The sequence below is a fragment of the Phyllostomus hastatus genome, unplaced genomic scaffold, assembly GCF_019186645.2.
Source record: "Phyllostomus hastatus isolate PE091 unplaced genomic scaffold, TTU_PhHast_1.1 phas_contig_348, whole genome shotgun sequence".
Taxonomy (NCBI): domain Eukaryota; kingdom Metazoa; phylum Chordata; class Mammalia; order Chiroptera; family Phyllostomidae; genus Phyllostomus; species Phyllostomus hastatus.
This window is the reverse complement of record NW_025333860.1, coordinates 4688780-4709821: the sequence shown is the minus strand read 5'-3', so window position 1 is coordinate 4709821 and position 21042 is coordinate 4688780.

Sequence of the window (21042 nt, the reverse complement as noted above, 5' to 3'; positions counted from 1 at the left end):
CTTAAGTTGAATTTGGGAGTGCTTTGTTATGCATCCATAGCCAAATGTACTAAAATTGGCAACCAGAAACAAATTGATGCCATGAAAAAATCTTAAAATATGTAGCATTGACTTTGGAAGTGAGAAGCAAGTAAAGACATGAGAAAATATAATAAAACTATTATTAAAAACTTGAAAAATATAAATCTGTCTTACATCACCGGTAATAAGTCAAAATGTACTTAAGGAATTGAGGCAGATAGTTGCCAGGCAGAATGTTGAAGTCATGAACTAACCTCCTTTGGCCATGTACCATTAGGTTCTTTAAGGCAGAGTAAGCTCAGAAATAAAATGGGCCAGTTTATAAGCAGAATTTAGTAGGACAATAAAACTGTTGAGTCTGGTTTCTGTTCCTACATATTAGGACTTGGAAGTTGCCACATCATTCTAATAAAAGGTAAAAAGCTAAACAACTGGAAAAATCAACAACTATTCTTATATGATAAGACAAGTAAGTACACAGGACTAACTGCTACCCCTAACATAGGCAAGTATGAAGATAGGTAGGCAGGTATAAGGAATAATTAATCGCTTACAGGAGCAGAGAGTCATCAGTAGAAACCAAAAACAGCCATAGACATCAGTGCTGGGGTAGGGATACCTGAGCTATAATTGATGCATTGCTGGAAGCTCAGTGAAGACAAGTCTGAGAGTAAAAATTTCCTGAGAGAACTGTCATGGAAGGGGCCCAATATTGTAAGATTCACCTCCATGAGTTTGACTGGGTTCCCACAGTAAATACTCAGAGAAAAATCCCTTATTGCTCCTGTCAGGGGAAGGAAAAAGAAACAAATTTGAAACATGCCAGAGTACTCTCATTACTCTTAACAAGGCCTGCTCTCAGGAGAAAGTATTTAACCAGAGCTCAGACTGTTGCAGTATTATCAGAGCCTAACTCACCAGAGACAAGGTATACGCCCAGCTCTGGCTCCCTCTGTCATCCTATCTCACCTAAGGGGATAGAAAACAACTAAGAAATACTTAACAAAGTTCACAGTCCAAAGACTTAGACTCATTGGCAGACTAAGACTTAATCATAGGCTTATAAACTACTTTTCTCCCTAAACTTTTCTACCACATTACTAAATATCTATTTACAGCAGTTCCTTTTGACATTGGCAAGCTTCTCCCTGGGCCCAGCTGGCAGGAAGCCAGGAAACCATTAATTGCCCAAATGCTATCCCTTTTTCTTACAGCCAATTAGCAGCTAGACTGAAGGACACTGGGGTCTGCAAGATTTACTTTGATGGGCTTAAATTTTGTGTCTTTCACTCACACATGGACACTAACAAGAAAGACTGTCCTTTCAGTGACCTCCCTCATTTAAATGCTGAAAAACACACCCCTGGGTGGAGATTTAACATGCTCATGCCACGCATGAAAAAGCATGCAGTCCCACCGTGCAAACACACCAAACAGTCCCCACCTCTACATACTTGGACATCTCGCTTAGACATCAGGCTGTCCGCAACTTTTAAAAAACTGTTCCAGGAGCAGCATTTCTCTTTTTCCCCTTAAAAAGTAGTCTCCCTCACAGGAAGAAGAAATAAAAGGCACCCGAATTGGAAAAGAAGAAGCAAAACTGCAATTATTTGAAGATGACATGATACTGTATAGAGATGACCCCAAAGACTCCACCAACCAAAATTTCTGGAACTAATGAATAAATTCTGTAAAGTGGCAGGATACAAAATAAATATCCAGATATCAGTTGCATTTTTATATACTAATACAAAACTATCAGAAAGGAAAACTAAGTAAACAATCCCATTAACAATTGCATCCCCACAAAAAAAAATCAAATCAAAAATTAAATTTAACCAAGGAGCTAAAAGACCTGTACTCAAAAAATTTAAAACAGTAATTGAATGATATGAATAAATGAAAGCATATACAGCGCTAATGGTAAAAAGAATTAATATTGTTAAAATGACCATATTATCCAAAGCAAGGTATAGATGCAACACAATTCCTACTAAAAATCAATGGTGTATTACACAGAACTAGAAGAAATAATCCAAAAATTTATATGGAACCACAAAAGAACCTGAATAGCCATGGCCATCTTGAGAAAGAACAAAGTTGGAGGAATCACCCTACCTGATTTCAAACTATACTATAATACAAGGCCATAGCAATCAAAACAGCATGGCACTGGCATAAAAACAGAAGAGAATAGAGAGTCTAGAAATAAACCCACACCTATATGGTCAATTAATATCTGACAATAAGGCAAGAACATACAATGGTGCAAGGGTAGTCTATTCAATAAATGGTGTGAGGAAAATTGAGCAAACACATCCAAAAAAAGAAACTACAGTACCTTTTTACACCATATGCAAGAATAAACTCAAAATGAATTAAAGAATTAAATATAAGGCTTGAAACTATAAAAATCCTAGAAGAAACATAGGCAGCACAATACTGAACATTTCTTTTAATGATTTTTTTTCTGATCTATCTCCTTGGGTAAGGGAAACAAAAGAAATAAATAAATAAACAGATGGGACTACATCAAACTGAAAAGTTTGTGCACAGCAAAGAAAACTATCAACAAAAGACAACCCACTGAATGGGAGAATGTATCCCCTAATGATTATCAGATAAGGGGTTAATATCTAAAATTCATAAAGAACTCATACAACTCAACATCAAAAATATACAAGGAAACAAATTTTTAAATGGTCAAAGGACCTGAATACACCTTCAAAGAAGACAATATGTTTTTCAAAGAGGACACACAGATGACCAATAGACATGTGAAAAGAGGCTCAACATCACTAACATCAGAAAAATGCAAATTAAAACCACAATAGATATGCTCTCACACCTGTCAGAATGGCTATCATCAATAAATCAACAAACTTAAGTGTGGGAAAGGATATGGAGAACAGGGAACCCTCATGACCTGTTGGTGGGAATGCAGACTGGTGCAGCCACAGTGGAAAAATTTATGGAGGTCTCTCAAAAAATTAAAAATGCAACTGCCTTATGACCCAGTGATTCTACTGCTGGGTATACATCCAAAGATACCCCAAAACTAATTAAAAAATATATGTATCCCTATGTTCATAGCCACATTATTTACAATAGCCAAACAATACTAGCAATCCAAGCACCTATCAAGAGACAAGTGGGCCCTGGCTGGCATAGCTCAGTGGATTGAGCGCGGGCTGGGAACCAAAGTGTCCCAGGTTCGATTCCCAGCCAGGGTACATTCTGGGGTTGCAGGCCATAACCCCCAGCAACCGCACATTGATGTTTATGTTTCTCTCTCTCTCTCTCTCTCTCTCCCTTCCTCTCTCCCTCCCTTCCCTCCCTAAAAATAAATAAATAAAATCTTTTTAAAAAATAGACAAGTGGATAAAAATGCAGTGATACATATATAATGGAATATCACTCAGCCATAAAAAAATAAATCTTACCATTTGTGACAGCATAGATAGACCTAGAGAGTATTATACTAAGTGAAATAAGTCAGTTAGAGAAAGACAAATACCATATGATTTGACCTATATGTGGGATGTAAAGAGCCCAACAAATGAACAAACAAAACAGAAATAGACTCATAGATACACAGAACACACTGATGCTTGCCAGAGTCAGGGGTTCAGGGGACTGGGTGAAGAAGGTGGAGAGAGTGAGAAGTACACATTGACAGTTACTGAACAGTTATGGGTATGTATAGTATACCATAGAAAACATGGTCAATAATATTGGTGCCAGCGGGCTACTGGGAGCATCAAGGGAATATTTTGTAAAGTATATGATTATCTAATCAGTACATCTGAAACTAATACAATATAATATTGAATATCACATATAATCGAAATATACATTAAAAAAGAAAAACAACATTAATTATAAAGCATTTCTTCTGGGAAAGAAGTTCTTTCCATAGGTGCTCATATACAATAAAACTCTTCCCTGAGTATTAATTTGTGTTGAACTCACTTGATTTCTGTCTCCTAAGAGCCTGAGAACCCAGGCTGACTCAGTGGTAGAATTCCTGCCTGCTATGCAGCACACCTGGGTTCAATTCCTGGCCACCATACCAGGCTCTTCCTCAGTATTTGGCAATCTCTTTTAATTTCTATCTAAGAAATCACAAGAACCCAAGGTGCCAGAACCACTTTTAGTAAATATATCATGTTCAGCAAGCAAGAAAAAAATATGAAGCTTACCAAAAAGCAAAAATAATTTGAAAAGATAAAGTAAGCATCAGACCAGACATAGAAGGATTTTTCAAACGATAAGACTGGGAATTTAAAATAACTATGATTAATATCCTAGGGGCTCTAATAAATTAAGTAGGCAACATGTAATAATAGATAGGCAATGTAAGCAAAAAAATCAAAATCCTAAGAAACAACCAGAAATAAATGCTAGAAATAAGATACTGTAACACAGAGATGGCAAACTGAATCCAGCCCTCCACCTTGCTTTATGAGACCCAGCACCTTGTTTCTGCCAGACAGCAACACCAAGCTCCTTGCCCCTAGTTAAGGAGTAGTTACATTTATACAGTCCTAACATTACATTTGGCCCTTTGAAGACAACTGTGAGGCTGATGTGGCCCCCACTGAAAATGAGTTTGACACCCCTGCTGTAACAGAAATGAAAAATGCCTTTGATGGGCTTATGAGTAGATTGGACACAACTGAGGAAAGAATCTGAGTTAAAGGATATATCAACAGAATTTATAAAACCTGAAGACAAAGAGAACAGATACTGAAAAAAAAAAAAAAAAACCACAAACTATGGATCAATTACAAAAAGGGTGACATGTATACAATAGAGACACCAGAATACATACTGGAAAAAAAGAGAAAGAAATCTAAGATATATTTGAAATAATAATGACTGAGAATTTTCCAATTTAATGTCAGAAACCAAACCACTGATCTAGTAAGGTCAGAGAACACCATGAAAAATGAATGCAGAAAATAAAAATATATAAAAGACCTGTAAACAAAAAGCTACACTTAGGCATTTTATTTTCAAACTACAGAAAATCAAAGATAAAGAAAAAATCCTGAAAGATGTCAAAGGGGGGAAAACATTTTAACTGTAGAGGAACAAAGGTAAGAGTGATATCTGAATTCTCCTCAGAAACTGTGTAAATAAGAAGAGTGGAGTGAAATATTTAAAGTGTTGGTAGTGGGGGAAGCAAACTAGAATTCTGTACCCAGCAAAATTATCCTTAAAATGAAGACAAATTAAAGACTTTTCAAAAAAATTTTGGTAAAATTTGTTGTGAGTAGACATGCCATGCAATAAATGTTAAAAGGAGTTCTTCAGAGAGAAAGAAAAGAATATAGGTTAAAAATGTATATCAACTTAAAGTAAGAAAGGACACCAAAGAAGAGAGAAGCAAAAGTTAAATAAAAATATTTTTCTTATTCTTAATTATTAATAATAATAATACCACCCTGGCCTAGTGGCTTAGTTGGTTGGAGCATTGTCCAGTATACCAAAAGGTTGCAGGTTTGATCCCTGGTCAGGCCACATCCCTAGTTTGTGGGTTTGATCCCTGATCAGGGCAATATGGGAGGCAAAGAGTTGATGCTTCTCTGTCACATCAATGTCTCTCTCTCTCTCCCCCTCCCACCCCCTTCTAAAATCAAGAAATAGTAAGGATTTTTAAAAAAGAATAGGAAAGGAAAAAAATAATACACAAAGAAACAAATCAGCACAGGTATCTTTTTTCTGACTGTCCAAGATTTAAGGGCCAAAAGTACCTCTGCTCAAGTTTTCTCACTCTGCTCCAGGGTCTGAAATCTAGGAGAATTTGGGTGCTAGTCTAAACTAATGTTTGCAGAACACAAGGATTGTACTGAACCAGAGCTGGGAGGCTCACCTCTTCCATTTCCTTGGTTTTCTCTCTTCTTATATGAGGCTAAGGTGGGACAAACTAACTACCAAGGCCTTATACTCCACACTATATTCTCTACCCAAAGCAATCTATAGGTTCAACCCAATCCCTATTAAAATACCAATGACATATTTCACAGATATAGAACAAATATTTCAAAAATTTATATGGAACCATAAATGACCCTGAATGGCTTCAGCAATTATGAGAAAAAGTAGGAGGGATCACAATACCTGATATCAAACTATTCTACAAGGCCTTGGTAATCAAAACAGTCTGCCACTGGCATAAGAACACACACATAGATCAATGAAACAAAATAGAGAGCCCAGAAATAAACCCATGACCATATGTTTAACTAACATTTGACAAAGGGGGCAAGAGCATAAAATGGAGTGAAAATAGCCTCTTCAATAAATGGCACTGGGACATCTGGACAACTCCATGCCAAAAAATGAAACTAGACCACAAATTTACACCACCCACAAATATAAACTCAAGTGGATAAAAGACTTAAATATAAGTCATGACACCATAAAAGTCCTAGAGGAAAACATACGCAAAAATGTTTTAGATATCTCATGCAGCAATATTCTCAACTACATATCTCCTATGGCAAGGGATATAGAGGGAAGAATAATAAATGGGACTACATCAAATTAAAATGCTTCTGCACAGCTGAAAAAAATCAGCAAAATGAAAAAGGAAACAACCATACAGGAAAACATGTTTGTCCATAATACCTTAGACAAGCGTTTGGTCTCCAAAATATATAAAGAACTCATATGACTCAACACCAGGAACACAAACAATCCAGTTAAAAAGTGGGCAAAGGACCTGAACAGACACTTGGACATAGAGAGGGCCCAGGGACATATGAAAGGATGCTCGGCATCACTAGCCACCAAGAGATGCAAATTAAAACCACAATGAGACACCATTTCACACCTGTCAGAATGGCCGTCATTAACACATCAACAAACAACAAGTGCTGGCAAGGATGCAGATAAAAGGGAATCCTAGTACACTGCTGGTAGGGAAGCAGACTGGTACAGCCACTGTGGAAAACAGTATGGAATTTCCTCAAAAAATTGAAAATGGAACTGCCTTTTGATCCAGCGATCCCACTGCTGGGATTATACCCTAAGAATCCTGAAACATCAATTCAAAAGAACCTATACACCCCAATGTTCATAGCAGCATTATTTATAATAGCCAAATTCTGGAAACTGCTGCCTAAGTGCCCATCAATAAATGATTGGATTGAAAAACTGTGGTACATTTACACAATGGAATACTACACAGCAGAAAGAAAGAAGGAGCTCCTACCTTTCATGACAGTTGGATGGAACTGGAGAGAATTATACTAAGTGAAATAAGCCAGGTGGTAAAAGACAGATACCATACCATCTCACCTATAAGTAGATCGTAGTGAGCAATACAAATAAGCAAGCAAAATAGAACCAGAGACACAAAAATAAGGAACAAACTGACAGTGCCCAGAGGGCAGAGAGGAGGGGAAAAGCAGGGGAAAGAATGGGAAAGGACTAGTCAAAGAACACATGTAAAGGACCCATCCACATGGACTGTAGGGTGAGGATTGATTGTGGGAGCAGGGGGTGGGCGGGTCAGGGGAGAGCAACAGGAAATGGGGACAACTGTAAGTGAATAATGAAAAATAACAATAAATAATAAAAACTGACCCCCCAAAATTAAAAAAAATAGAAAGACTCAAAAGCATAATTTGTAAATGGAAATATCAAAGTGTTACAGGGTGCAGCGAAGAGGGGGGACCCCAAATGAGCATTTGGAATGGGGTCCGGAACTTAAGGTGTCCAGGAGATTTTAAGATGTCTCCATCCCCCCACCCAGGGTGTGGGTTGGGGGAAGGGACAAATGGAGCAAGTCCATTGAGATCTGGTTTGCATAGCAACAGCCTTGCAGCTACCCTCTGGCATGGTCATTTAACATATCTATAGCCTTTGGCTGGTCGCTTAGATATGTTAAATAGCTGTGATCATCTCTGGGGGGGGGGGGGGGAATGGAAGTAACTTCCCCACCAAGATGTGACTGGGGGCAGATCCCCCAAGCTACAGTGCCTGCGTGGGAGCTCGGAGAAGATTGGCTCCAGGACATGGGGCCACACCTACCCAGACTCCTGATGGCAGCCCAGTAAGGCTGGAAGGATACGAATTCTGGCAAGTGAAGCCGAGTGTGGGAAGAGTCGGAAATGAGGCTGCAGAGGAAGATTGGCCGCGGGGATTTAAAACCCAGACTTGGCGGCCATTAAGAGAGAGAACTATGCGTCTTTAACAGAGTGGAGAACCATGTGCAGCCCTGAGAAGGAGAGCCATGCGCAGCGCTGAGGAGGTGAACCATGTGCAGCCTTGAGAGGGAGAGAGCCATGTGCAGCCCTGAGAGAGAGAACCATGCGGCTTTAGCAGAATAGGGAGGACCTCAGCCATTGAGGGAGAACCGTGCTGCTTTAGGAGAGAGAGCCACACAGCTTTAGCAGAGTGGAGACTCCCGCATCCCAGAGAGGGAGAACCACGCGGCTTTGGCAGAGTGGAGACTCCCGTGGCCCTGGGAGAGAGAACCACGAGGCCTGGACAGAGTGGGGACCCCCACAGCTTTAGAAGAGGAACCACCACCTGGTTTTAGCAGAGATCCCGGTGACTCAGCCGAGGGTGCCGGGAACCCAGGGAGGTCTCCCAGTCGAGATGGAGGACTAACTGGGAAGAACCAGAGGACTGCCTGAGCCATGGACTTCGTTTTCCTTTCCTGAGATATGGTACTCTGGACTGGGAAAAGGGGGAAGGAAGGAAGGACTGTGACTGTGTTTGTGGGTGTTTTTAGGGACTTTGGGATTTTTGATAAAGATATTAGGTCACTACTTTAAGTTTGTATAGCATTAAATAAACATTTCCTTTCCTTTTCACGAATCTCTGGCATTGAGAGACGTCTTTCCTAGGGCGGCGGACATAACGGACCCGGGCCTTCTTTCAATAATAGTATATTGTCTCAGGCCCCCCTTGTTCTGTTCTGTAACAAAAGGAGAACTGATAATTTGTTTTAACGGCAAGCAAAAGACTTTGAAGGGTTTTGCAGCAGCAGTCAAATGCTTTAATTCAAATGTCAACCAAATTTTTTCTGAGTACTGCCTGTTGTTTGGTATTAGTCACGTGTCCCTGCTGAACAATCCAGCAGGCTGTAAAATTGTAATCTTACCTGTGCCTTAAGAAACAATTTGTTAACTGAGGTTAAAGAGCACATTGTCCTTCGGACTTATGCATCCAAATATAGTTAATGCCTATATTGGAGACTGGCAGAAAATGGGTACTTATTAAATTTAGGTTGATGGAATGAATGTACGAATGAATAAAAAACGTAGTCAATCTACTGACTCAGATTACAGGCAAACGATTATGTTTTTCCCCAGGTCTTACAGTGACCTATGAACAATTAATTGATATATTAAAATTTCCCTGTCTGAGTATAATAGAAAATTATGTCCCTGGGTAATAAAAAGGTCAGAGATTTTAGATTTGATAGTGAAAAAAATGTTGAATAATTGGGTTGGAGTAGAAATGGTGTTACACAAAACTGCATAAATGACACATTAAAGAACTCTCTCTTGGAAATGTAGGTGATCCACAAGTCAGAAACTATAATAGCTTTTTAGAAACCTGCTGTGGCTGAGAACAAGATGGCCATTTGTGAGTAGTTATTGGTGGTCTTTCTCACAACTACATTGCACTGACATTAGCTCCACACTATGGTGGCAGCTTGAGCAGAGAGGTCACAGATGGAGCAGATGTAGTAAGTGAAGAATCCCACCACCTGAGGAGCCAATCTCTACACTGTGGGTTTAATTGTTAAATTCACGTGGTTTTGGGTTTTTTTTACAATATGCATTTTACATACCGAATGATCTTCCTTTTTTCAATGTTGTTCTTCTCAAACTGTTATTGTTTAAATTTATTTAATACAAAAACTTATCGAGAAACATAAAACTAATGTAATTGAACATCTCATTTCAGTTTCAATGTCTAAACAAATTATATGTTTAGACATTGAAACATATAATTATGATTATATGTTTCAATGTCATGGCTTTAGAATAACTGATGTTTATATCTAGAGTCCTGTAAGACATCAGTGTTCACAGCATGTTCCTAGGACCAAGGACCAGCAGCATCAGCATCACATGGCGACTTCTAGGAATGCAAAATCTTGGGCCACACTTCAGACCTAATGAAGTTAAACATCTAGGGGTAAAGCCCAGACACCTGCATTTAAAAAAATCATCAGGCACACTAAAGTTTGAGAACTGTTGGCAAAGGGGCATATAATTTTAACATATTCTGTTCCAGCAAAATAAAGCAAATGCTTTTCTACGTCCCAAATTTTAAAAAGTTTTTTTTGTTTTAAATTAATATTACTTGATTTATTTTTAAGTAACATTATTAAAGGCCAAAGTAGAATTCTTAAAATAGCAAGCAAAACCAGTATTTGAATCATTAATGTTTCACTTTGGGATTCCTCTAAAAAAGTTTTGATTGTCTAAAAGGTAGCATACACCAGCCTCTACCTTTGTCAGGACAAAATAACTAATTGTGTATCCCAACACATCACATAACTGGCTACCAGTATTTGCTACAAATATTTGAAGTATTTGTAACAAATAGATATGCCCTGATGCATATTGGGAATAGTGGAATATAACAAGAACTAGAAAGTAAGTTATAAATATGCCTTTCAATGTTTCATTTTTTTGCCACAACCTTGCAATAAGGGAGATATTAAATCAGAGTCATACAGGAAAACAGTGAGAGATTAGTTATTCATCTCATTTGTGCTTTAGGTTATTTTATTGCCCTTTAAGGCATTCATCTACTGGAGACTCTAAAAATAATAATTAATGATGGTGACAATGCCTGAACTCACTGTAGATTACTGAGACCATGCAATAATACTAATTCTATAGTAAAAGTAAAAGGTGTTCATTTAGAGCCAACTCCGTTCATAATTGAATAGGACAGATACATGTATGTGTAATTGCCAAAGACAGGGAAGTAACCGGTAACAGACTACATGGAAAGGGATTGGTGGTATTGGTAAGGGACCTAAGAAACTGTAATAATCATTTTCTTTACCTCAAGACCTGAAATCAATTTTATTTTCATATAAAATATATGGTGCTCATAAAAATTAAATCATTAATAATTTTACAGTGGCATGCCTGACAATTCTGACAGCCACATGTGGTAGCTTAGAAGTATATTACTTTGCCAGCTGAAATATTAATAGAATATTGACTATCTTTTCCACGGTCTATAAGGCCCAGAAGTTATTATGAAATCGAGTTTCCCTTCAGGGAATTTGGTTTAGTTACTGTACCAGCATGTAGTTTTTGTGTATTTGCTTTTTGAAGGATGGATAATTTTTGAAGCAAAGGCAGAGAACTCCTAATATTTCATATCTTTATAAAATATTCATTACATCTGTATATTTTTACAAGGCTTCTGTCAAAGAAATTAGAATAAAAAATGATTAAAACCATTTAGTAGCAAGTTGACAAGGCACTTTATAGACATAGGAGAGTTTTAGGTTCTAACTAGAAAGTTTTCAAAAGAAATTCTGTCCACTTTTATTAGACAAGTAAAAATGAAAATGAAAATCAAAAGAACCCTAGAAATTGCTAAGTTGCCTTTTTAAAAGGTAAATTATCTCCTGCTAACCTGTTTGAGGCATTATCATAAAGTCCACTGCTAAGAACTGATGATTTGCTGAACACACAGATTTATAAAAAGGGAGCTCAGACCCCAAAGACCCTGCAGATGCAAGCTGATGCAATATACCCATCTGCGGTATCAAGAATGTATTATATTCTGGAGCCTGACTGCCTGGGTCCAAATTGCAGCCCTGATGAGTAACTTTATTTCTCTCTGCTTTAAATCCACTGTTTGTTAAATGGGAATTTTAGCAGTTACTTAGCTCATGTGGTTGTTTTGAGTATTAAATGAATTAATATACACTAAGTATATTAATTAGTGTACACTGATAGAATGACAAATGTACTACAAATCTTGACTATTCTAAGGGATTACAAATGCACTACTCAGGAATTCCAGATGACTTGATTAGTGCACTTGTTTCGTGGGGGGATGGGGCTTATAATTTAAGTCATATACATAGTGCCATGGCTTTTGGTTAGGCAGAGATGAAATGATTACACGTGTGCCACTACTGCCCTTTGTTCTAAAATCATCGTAAGTGACCAATTTATGGCTTAATCCCTGGTTGTGTAAAATAACACTCATTTTTTTTTGGCTGGATGGTGCCAGTACATCATCATCCAGCTTTTAGCCGGCCCCTCTCAGAGGGTATGTATCCTCGTGAATGCAGTTTTCACATTCTTAAGATTCATTTCTGGATAATTAATGACCATCTTACCACCACTCCAGGTTAAATAGCTCATGTGCAACCTGCTGAGAAACTCTTTATTTGGTCATAGAAATTAATGATGCATACCATTTTATTTCTCCCAAGTGCAAGGTTCTATGAGAAATAAAAGGATGGTGCTGACAAAGTAAGTTATAGCATCACCATGCTACAAAATATTTCATAAAGCTTCAGTTTTCTTAGCAGTATATTTGCTTCAGAAAGTTCACGGTAGTTGTGGAAAAGTTAAAGGCAGAAAAAAAAAGAATACTCCTATACCTGAAAATTAATAATGTATTTATTTGAAGCAGAACTGTTTATTATATATGGAATTTGGCAAAAATAAAAGAAATTTTCATCTCCTTATAAACACAGAAAGGCGGCATTGATAAAGATAAGATCCTATATTTCATGCTATTTCTCCAAAGCAGCAGTTTTGACCCAAAGCTATCTGAAACAGAGTCAGAGATATAGATGCTGCTGACAGGAAATTTTCTCTCCAGGTTCATGCAAGCTCAGAGCAGTAGGCTTAATTCATGGGACCATGAATTTAGTTGTCACTCTAAGCTGCAAACAATATTTATTCTGTAGCAAACAAAAATATTATATCCTCTATGCTATTTCAATCTTCTTTTCTGGCCTTCAATTAGGTCTAAAGTAAAAGGAGAACAATGTGGGCTTTTAATAGGAGCCATTATCCTAAATTATAGGGATGCATAATCACATAAAAAAATACTAAAGTCAGCAAATCTCAGTTGTATGCCATGATTCCAAACTCAGTGAGGTATTTTAAACAAAACTTTTAGCCATGGTTATTTTCCTTTGAATATAGTAATTATATAGCCTATATAATACTGAGTCAGTAACATTTATATGGCTCTATTGTGCATTAGTCACTGCCTTAAGTCCTTTTTAGCACTATGGTGAGTGTCACACTGATGTGCATAACCTTTGATAATCATCGTTGGAAATGTATGCATCCGTTAGCTAGCATCCATGACTGTCACCATCTTCCCCCTCATCATCAGATCCAAGTATGTTCACTTGGGACCTAATTAAAAATAGATACTGAAGAAAATATTTAAATATGGAAATTAGTTTTAGGATGTTGTTCATACCAACTCCCATACACAAATTTCTGACAATACTCCCAATGATACTGGTAGGCTGTTCTCACACGTCAATTCTATACCTGTTCAAGAAATTCAATTTTATAAAGTTAACTTCATTATTTTCTGTCATTGCTTTATTTCACATTCTGAGCATTTTAATTTGTAGAACAAATATATCTAAAACAGAATTTTAATATGAAAAAATATTCATTTGTTTTTTTAAATGACATTTAGGAATTTGACAATTTAATGGAAACATAAAGAATAGATATTGACAAAAAGGAAATACAATTTTAATTCAGTTGTTAACACTGTCATACCTTGTCCTTAAAATTAATATAGATTCTAACTTCATGAGAAAATACTTTCTTACATACCTTGGCCTATGCCAGTGTTAATGGCTTTGTTTTTACATCTTTGACCTTAAAATGGAGATAGATAGATAAATTAGATAGATAGATTTAATTTTAGTAGTTAAAAATAAGCTTGCTAACATGTAGCTTATATTGTAAGTAAACTTATCATTGCTGCTTTTTTTAGGGAAAATGATAAAATTTTCATTGGTTTCTTTCAAAACATCAATTACATTTTTAGACAACACTGCTTTCTTAAGTAAATTTCATGGGTCTTCAAACAGACATGTAAGAAACATAGGGGGTTTTCAGAGTCATATGGTTGTGCTTAAGACACAGATATATATATACGCACACATAGATGACTGTTTTAATAAGCATATTTTTAGGTGAAATAGGAAAGGATTCTGCTCCTACTCTTCATTGTGAAAAACAATTAGGAGCAAGAAACTAAATTTTTATTACATAGAGTATTAATTTTCATTCTTTTATTTATAATTTATATTTTAAGGTATGCTCATAGATGATTTCATTAATTGCTCAAAATAAACATAATTTCAATTCAAGGCAAACTGTGTCTTTGAAATATCAATTTCAGTTATTATAGAGGAGATAATATAAAATGCCAATTATCTCTCTTTCTCTCTCTCTTTTTCATTTTACTTCTGTGACTTTCAGCCTTCCTTTTGAAATATAACATGAATTTTAAGCTGAAGTCCAGACGGCAATCGGCACAACATTTGATTTAAAACCCAGGTTTCCTATTTCTCTCTCGACCAGCCAAAGGCTGGTTGCTGGTGTCTGCCATTGTGCATGTGCTCTCCACAGCTCCCAACTGAGAAACATGCCTGAGAGCACAACCTTGCATGAGGTTATATAAAAACCCATACCTGTGCTAGCAGCATGCATTCAAGTTGATTATTGTTCTAGATGTGTGATTTCTCATTTGCCTTCCTAAAGACATAAATGTTTGGATTTTAACAGGCCACATACACGAGGCATTATTATGAAGGTAAAGTTTAGTAACAATGATATTAATAGTACTGTACCAAGATAGAACTGGAACACCCACATAAGCTCTCTTAGTATAATATATGAAGCAGAACACACAAGAGGGGCTCAAAGAGCAACTGCACATAAGCACTGCTGTTGTTGTGTACCCTATCTAGCCCAATACCATCAACATCAATATTACTGAAGTTTCTGGGGACGATTTGCCACATTATGTCTTGGTGTACATTTATTTTTATATTTTACCTTCCATGTGATAACAAAAAAAAAGCATAAAACACCCTTAAAATAGTAAATTGGTCAAATTTAATTCAAATGAAGAATTTTCATTATTTTTTTTTACTTGCACAACACTTCAAGGTGAATAAGCACCTAGGAAGCTGATTTTTACACATTTGAATAGTAACCTTGCCCTAGCCCTCTATGTTGGGAGACATTTTTCATTTAGGTGGCAGCCTATTCAACCTTTGAGAGCTGACAGAAAGTTTAAATTTTCTACTGAACCAAGATCTGAACACCTACCCATAGGTTTTACCAGCTAAATTCTATATCCATTTGCTTTAGCACAACATGCTCTCAAATGCTATATGATTAATATTGTTACTGAACCTGTGTCTTGTCAAAGCAAAGTATATGTAATGCTCCCTAAGTCCATTTTTTAAGGTTTGTAGCTCTTTCGCCAATTACCAGTAATGTTAAATAAACCTTATTTCTCAAAATTCATCTTATGATATTTCAAAAGTTAGAGTTTTCCCTCCTTTGTGTCGGGAAACAATTATTCTACTGTATTATAGGGTTATTCGTTTTTATTTAGTATCACTATATGTGCTTCCAAATATCTTCTGAAGCTATCAGTTCTCCAATATTAGAAGTATGCATGTAGAAACTCAATAAAATGGCAGGCAGATGATTCAAATTTGGAATACATGGTGTTACTGAATTTTATACTAATAAAAGCCTACACTATGTAGGCTTTTTTTTTTGACATTTTCATACAACTTCATATTTGTGAACTATGTCTATATTTTATGTGTAGTAAGTCATTATTTCTCTTTAATTTTATGAATATATAAGAACTTATTCATCCCTTCTATTTTCATGAACGTATAGGATGTTCCTAATTTAATGTTGATATAGGAAGTGCTGCCATAAGTATTTATTTATGTGCCTTTGTGTATAGATTTATGATTACAGTTTCTGCTGGCTGCATACCTAGAAATAGAATTGTTGGATTACATGGTATGAATATATAGCCCAAGATTTTCTGAAAGTTGTTAAGCAAATTTTTATACCCAGCAGGTTAAGACTAAGATGTTATATTAGTTAGGATTAATTAAATATGAAAGAAGCATCTTCAAATATATGAAATATCATAAAAATATAATTTTATTTTTTTGCTTATTTAACCATACAGGAAAAATAAACAGGACAGTGAAATAAAACTCCAGTGAGTTAGATATTCAGGGTGATGAGGTGTCTGCCAGCTTCAACAAATGACGTTTAAGGTATCCCTGAGTATCTGTTATTATCTAAATTATATGTAATAACAAATATAAAAATGAAAGCCCTGGCCCAGTGACTCAGTTGTCTGGAGCATCATTCCATACACCAAAAGGTTGTGGGCTCAATTCCCAGTCAGGGCACATACCTAGGTTGCAGGTTCACTCTCTGGTTGCTGAGCGTATGAGAGGCAACTGATCAGTGTTTCTCTTTCATCTCAATGTTTTTCCCTTTCTCTTTTTTTCTATCTTCCTCTCTAAAATCAATAAACATATTCTCAGGTGAGGATTTTTTTTTTAAGTTTTAAATAATAAAAAAATAAAAATGAAAAATAGAGTTATGAGAGATAAAGAGTATGTTTTCAGGTTCAATGACACAAATATTTTTATCTAAAGGTATAGAATTCAATGTTTTATTGCCCCTAGCCTTTTCATAGCAAAAATCTTTCAAACTCAGAGGAACCAGATTGAGGCTCCAATTTTAGTACTTACTAGCGAGGTAAAGTTTTTCAGGTTTTCAGGTTCAGGTATTATAGGCAATTAACATTTATTTTAACTATTACTTTAGGATGACAATATTTATTTCAGAAATTATTATGATAATTAATGAGATAATTTATATGGACTATCAGAAATTCTAAAGCCACTGACAGATGTCTGTTTTCAATCCTCTGTGAAACCAAAGAGTCATAATAGAACTATGTATTAATTTCTTGTGCTTTTATTTTCTGACTGCTCTAGCCAGTATTTTAGAAACAGAAAAAAAGAAATGTTAATATGCCTTAAAAATGTTTAGTAGTAGTTCATTGTTAACAGCTTATTCAGACATGTAAGAAAAAAGTAAAAATCAATGATCAATTAGAGTTTATAGGATAATATAGCCCATATTCAGTTTCTATGATTTAAAGATTTCTTCTCATATAATGTGGGAAAGGTGAAATTTAATAAAATGAGGTACATGATCTGCAAGGAGACACATACCGGAGACACATGGGAATGTTTCTGAATCTATATATACATGGGTGAGTGGTATGAAGAGGGAAGGTAGGGGAGAAAAACATTTGAGATTTACTTTTCTTAATTTCTTTTCAATTTTAAGAGTCTAACTGAAAACAATTTTCTCTAAGGTAAACTTTGAGTGAAGATCAGTGTTGGATTGTCTTGTATGTGTTAGGTGCCAGTGAGTCAGCTTTGACTCCTGGTGACTCTGGGAATGAGTGATGTCCACAGTGTTCTGTCTTCAAGAGCACTCTAGACTCATGCCTATGGTTTCATTTATGGAGTCCATCCATCTCATATCTGGTCTTCCTCACTTCCTACTGCCTTCTATTCTTCCCAGCATTATTGCCTTTTCCAAAAAAACCTACCTTCTCATGATGTACCCAAAGTAGGACAGCTCCAGTTTTGTCATTTTTGCCTCCAGGAATGTTTCGGGCTTAATTAGCTCTAGGAAAGTTGTTCATCTTTCTGGAAGTCTAGGATACTCATAGAGCTTTCCCCAAATACTATATTTCAAATGACATTTTTTCCTCTCAGTCTTCTTCACTGTCCAATTTTCATATCTATATACAGTAATTAAAAAGCAAGGGTATGGATGGTCTTAGCCTTGATCTCAGTGATTGTGTTCTTAATTACTCTAACAAGAGCATGCTGAAGCTCTGTCTAAAATATTTTAATGCTCAAACTAAAGGATATTATTTTTATAACTTAATTTCATGAGGTCAATTAGTGCCTTCCCTCTAGACTGACACTTTGAACATGAGTATTAACACTGCTATCCTTAAACCATCAAGTTTAGCCTGCAGTGCATCAAATTCTTGGTGGCTAACGGAGCACAGCTGCTGCCTGAGGGCCAGACTTGGAATTGCCATATCAATGCAAAAGCACATTTTCATTTTTTGGAACAAGTTGCATTACTTGAAAATTGAAAACTTTCATTTCTATCATTTTAATATCCAGATTAGATGTATGGTTATTCAAAAAACTGAATGTATTATTGTTATATTTGTATATGTAAATCATTAAAATTTTTGTTATGTATATGTAAACTTTCATTTGAGAGGGGTAATTGATTAGAAAAGAGATAACGATTAATAATAGGAGTTGGCTAACCACAATTGATGAACCAAAGTTTGTTTAAGTTTATTGGCTACTTTGTAGTCATTATGCCAAGCCTCCCTATGGGATACCACAAATGAAATCTGCCACATTACACATGGAGGTTAAATCGATATAGACAGGCAGGTAGATAGGTAGATAGATAGATAGATATAGAGAGATAAGACAGATATACAAATTATGTATTCTATTAAAGGTCCATATTCCCTATATTTTTACTGTGAGATACCTTCTACCTGAAGATGCAAACTATATTTTCTTAGTAGTAATCTACTACTAAAATCTATTCCAAATATATTGATAGTAAATCTAACCAATAAACAATAATTAATTGTCCTCTGAACAATCTTTCAATATGTTAGAGTTGTGGAAAATGTGCATTATAAATAGCTTCCAAAAAGAGGTAAATTTAGGATAGAAATCACAGATAGGCAATGAAGGCATATAAAATATTCTACTGTAGAAACCACAGCTAGAGGAACCACATCCCTAGAAAAGAAACAACTTTAGCAATTAAAAAAAAAAACAAAACAATTCAGGAAACTTAGGATTCATGTATAACATTGTCAGATACAGTAACATAGAAAATAAATATTTCTTATCTTTTAATTTGAATGCTGATTACTTTATGAGGAAATACTGCTAGAGGACACAATGGGCTTTTGAAGTGAAGGTGATGTTTTACTTCTTGAGCTGGGTGCCATATATGAGAATGTGCTAGCTTTGTCAAAATGCATAGAGCTATACACCTATGAGTTGTAGAGTTTTAATATACAGATATGACATATATATAAATGAATTATAAAACACAATATATAATTATAATAACAATAGAATATATAACATATCTATATAATACATACATATATTTTACAATTCAATAAAATATACCTTAAAGATGAAATGGCATACAGCACCCTTCAGAATGGGAAAAAAAGACAGATAATACCAAGCATAAAAAGGAAGTAGACCAACTGAAAGTTTTTAATTCTGTTGGTGGAAATGTAATTTGGTACACCATGTGAGAAAACCATTTAGTGGCATCTTAAGGATATAGCTGAACAGATACATATTTGATGGCCCAGCAATTCCATTCCTGGGTATGCTTATAGGTGTCCATCACAAGACATGCATAAGAGTGTGAATGATGACACTCCTTTTAATATTACTATCCAAATAGAAGCATCTCAAAAGTCCTAACAGTATAACAGAAAAACTGTCAAATTCATAAATGCAACAATATGTAATAGTATAAATAAAAGAATTACTAGAATATAGCTATCATAAAAAACCTTACAAATATAATATTGAATAAAAGAAGCCAATCATTAAAGAAAGAACTCATAGTGCAGATTCTATTCATATGGAGTTTAACAAAAGGAAAAATGAATCCATCAATCTATCTCCTTTGGAAGTCAGAGTAAGGGTTTCCTCAGGGTAGGGGAATTTGTGATTAGAAGAGGGAACATTGTACAGGGAAGCTTTTATGGTACTGGTAATTTTCTGGTTTTTGATCTGGGAGTAGGTTTCATGGAGATACTCATTCTTTTTCACTTCATTGAGTTTTACACATATGATCTGTGTGTGTGTATACATTCATTTAAAAATATTAATACAATAACAATATAATTTGGAATTTAAAAGAAATTTGTATTAGCTAGTCATTTTTGAATTAGAAAATGAAGGAGTTGATAGTAATATATATATAACATCTTTATTCAAAAATAAATTAGGCTTATATATCTGGGAAACGATGGGGTGTAAAAAAATTATGATCTAGTCCTGGCTGGTATAGCTCAGTGCATTGAGTGCTGTCCTACAAACCAAAAGGTCACTGGCTCAATTCCCAGTCAGGGCACATGCCTGGGTTGCGGGCCAAGTCCCCAGTAAGGGGTACGTGAGAGGCAACCACACATTGATGTTTCTTTCCCTCTCTTTCTCCTGCCCTTCCCTTCGGTCTAAAATTAAATAAATAAAATCTTTTTAAAAAAGAATTATGATCTAATAAAATTTATATAAGTAAAGCAAGGGTGGAAACCAATGTATTTTCAGAAAAAGGACTTACAACCATTTGTCTATTAAAATATTTTTTAAATATTTAAAAAAACATTAATAACAAACATTATTTGAGTGCCAATAATGTGCAGTGTTCCCTGGAAACATAAACACTTAGAAGTGTTGTGTTTTTATGAAACTTAGAGTTTATTAGGAAAACTGACATGTAAGCAAACAACTACAACACAATGTTTCTATTGTTATTTCAACCAAGATATACAAGATAAAATATGCATGTAATTCCAGAATAAGGACTGCTGGGCCCCAGGAAGTCAGGGCGATTTGAGAGAGAAAGCAGCTTTCCCTCAGCATTTTGAAAAAGAGTAATCAGAAGTTAAAGCATTTTAGGAATAAGAAATAGCAGAGAAATCTGAGGAACCATGTTTCATGAAGAAATTTTAATAAAACTACCATATAAACACAATACAAAGAAAAATAGTAATTGTAATGTCAGTTTATGTGACTTTTAAGTGTCTGTGTGAACATCACTCTCTGTGTATCAATGCTGAAAATTAGATAACATTTTAAAATGTATA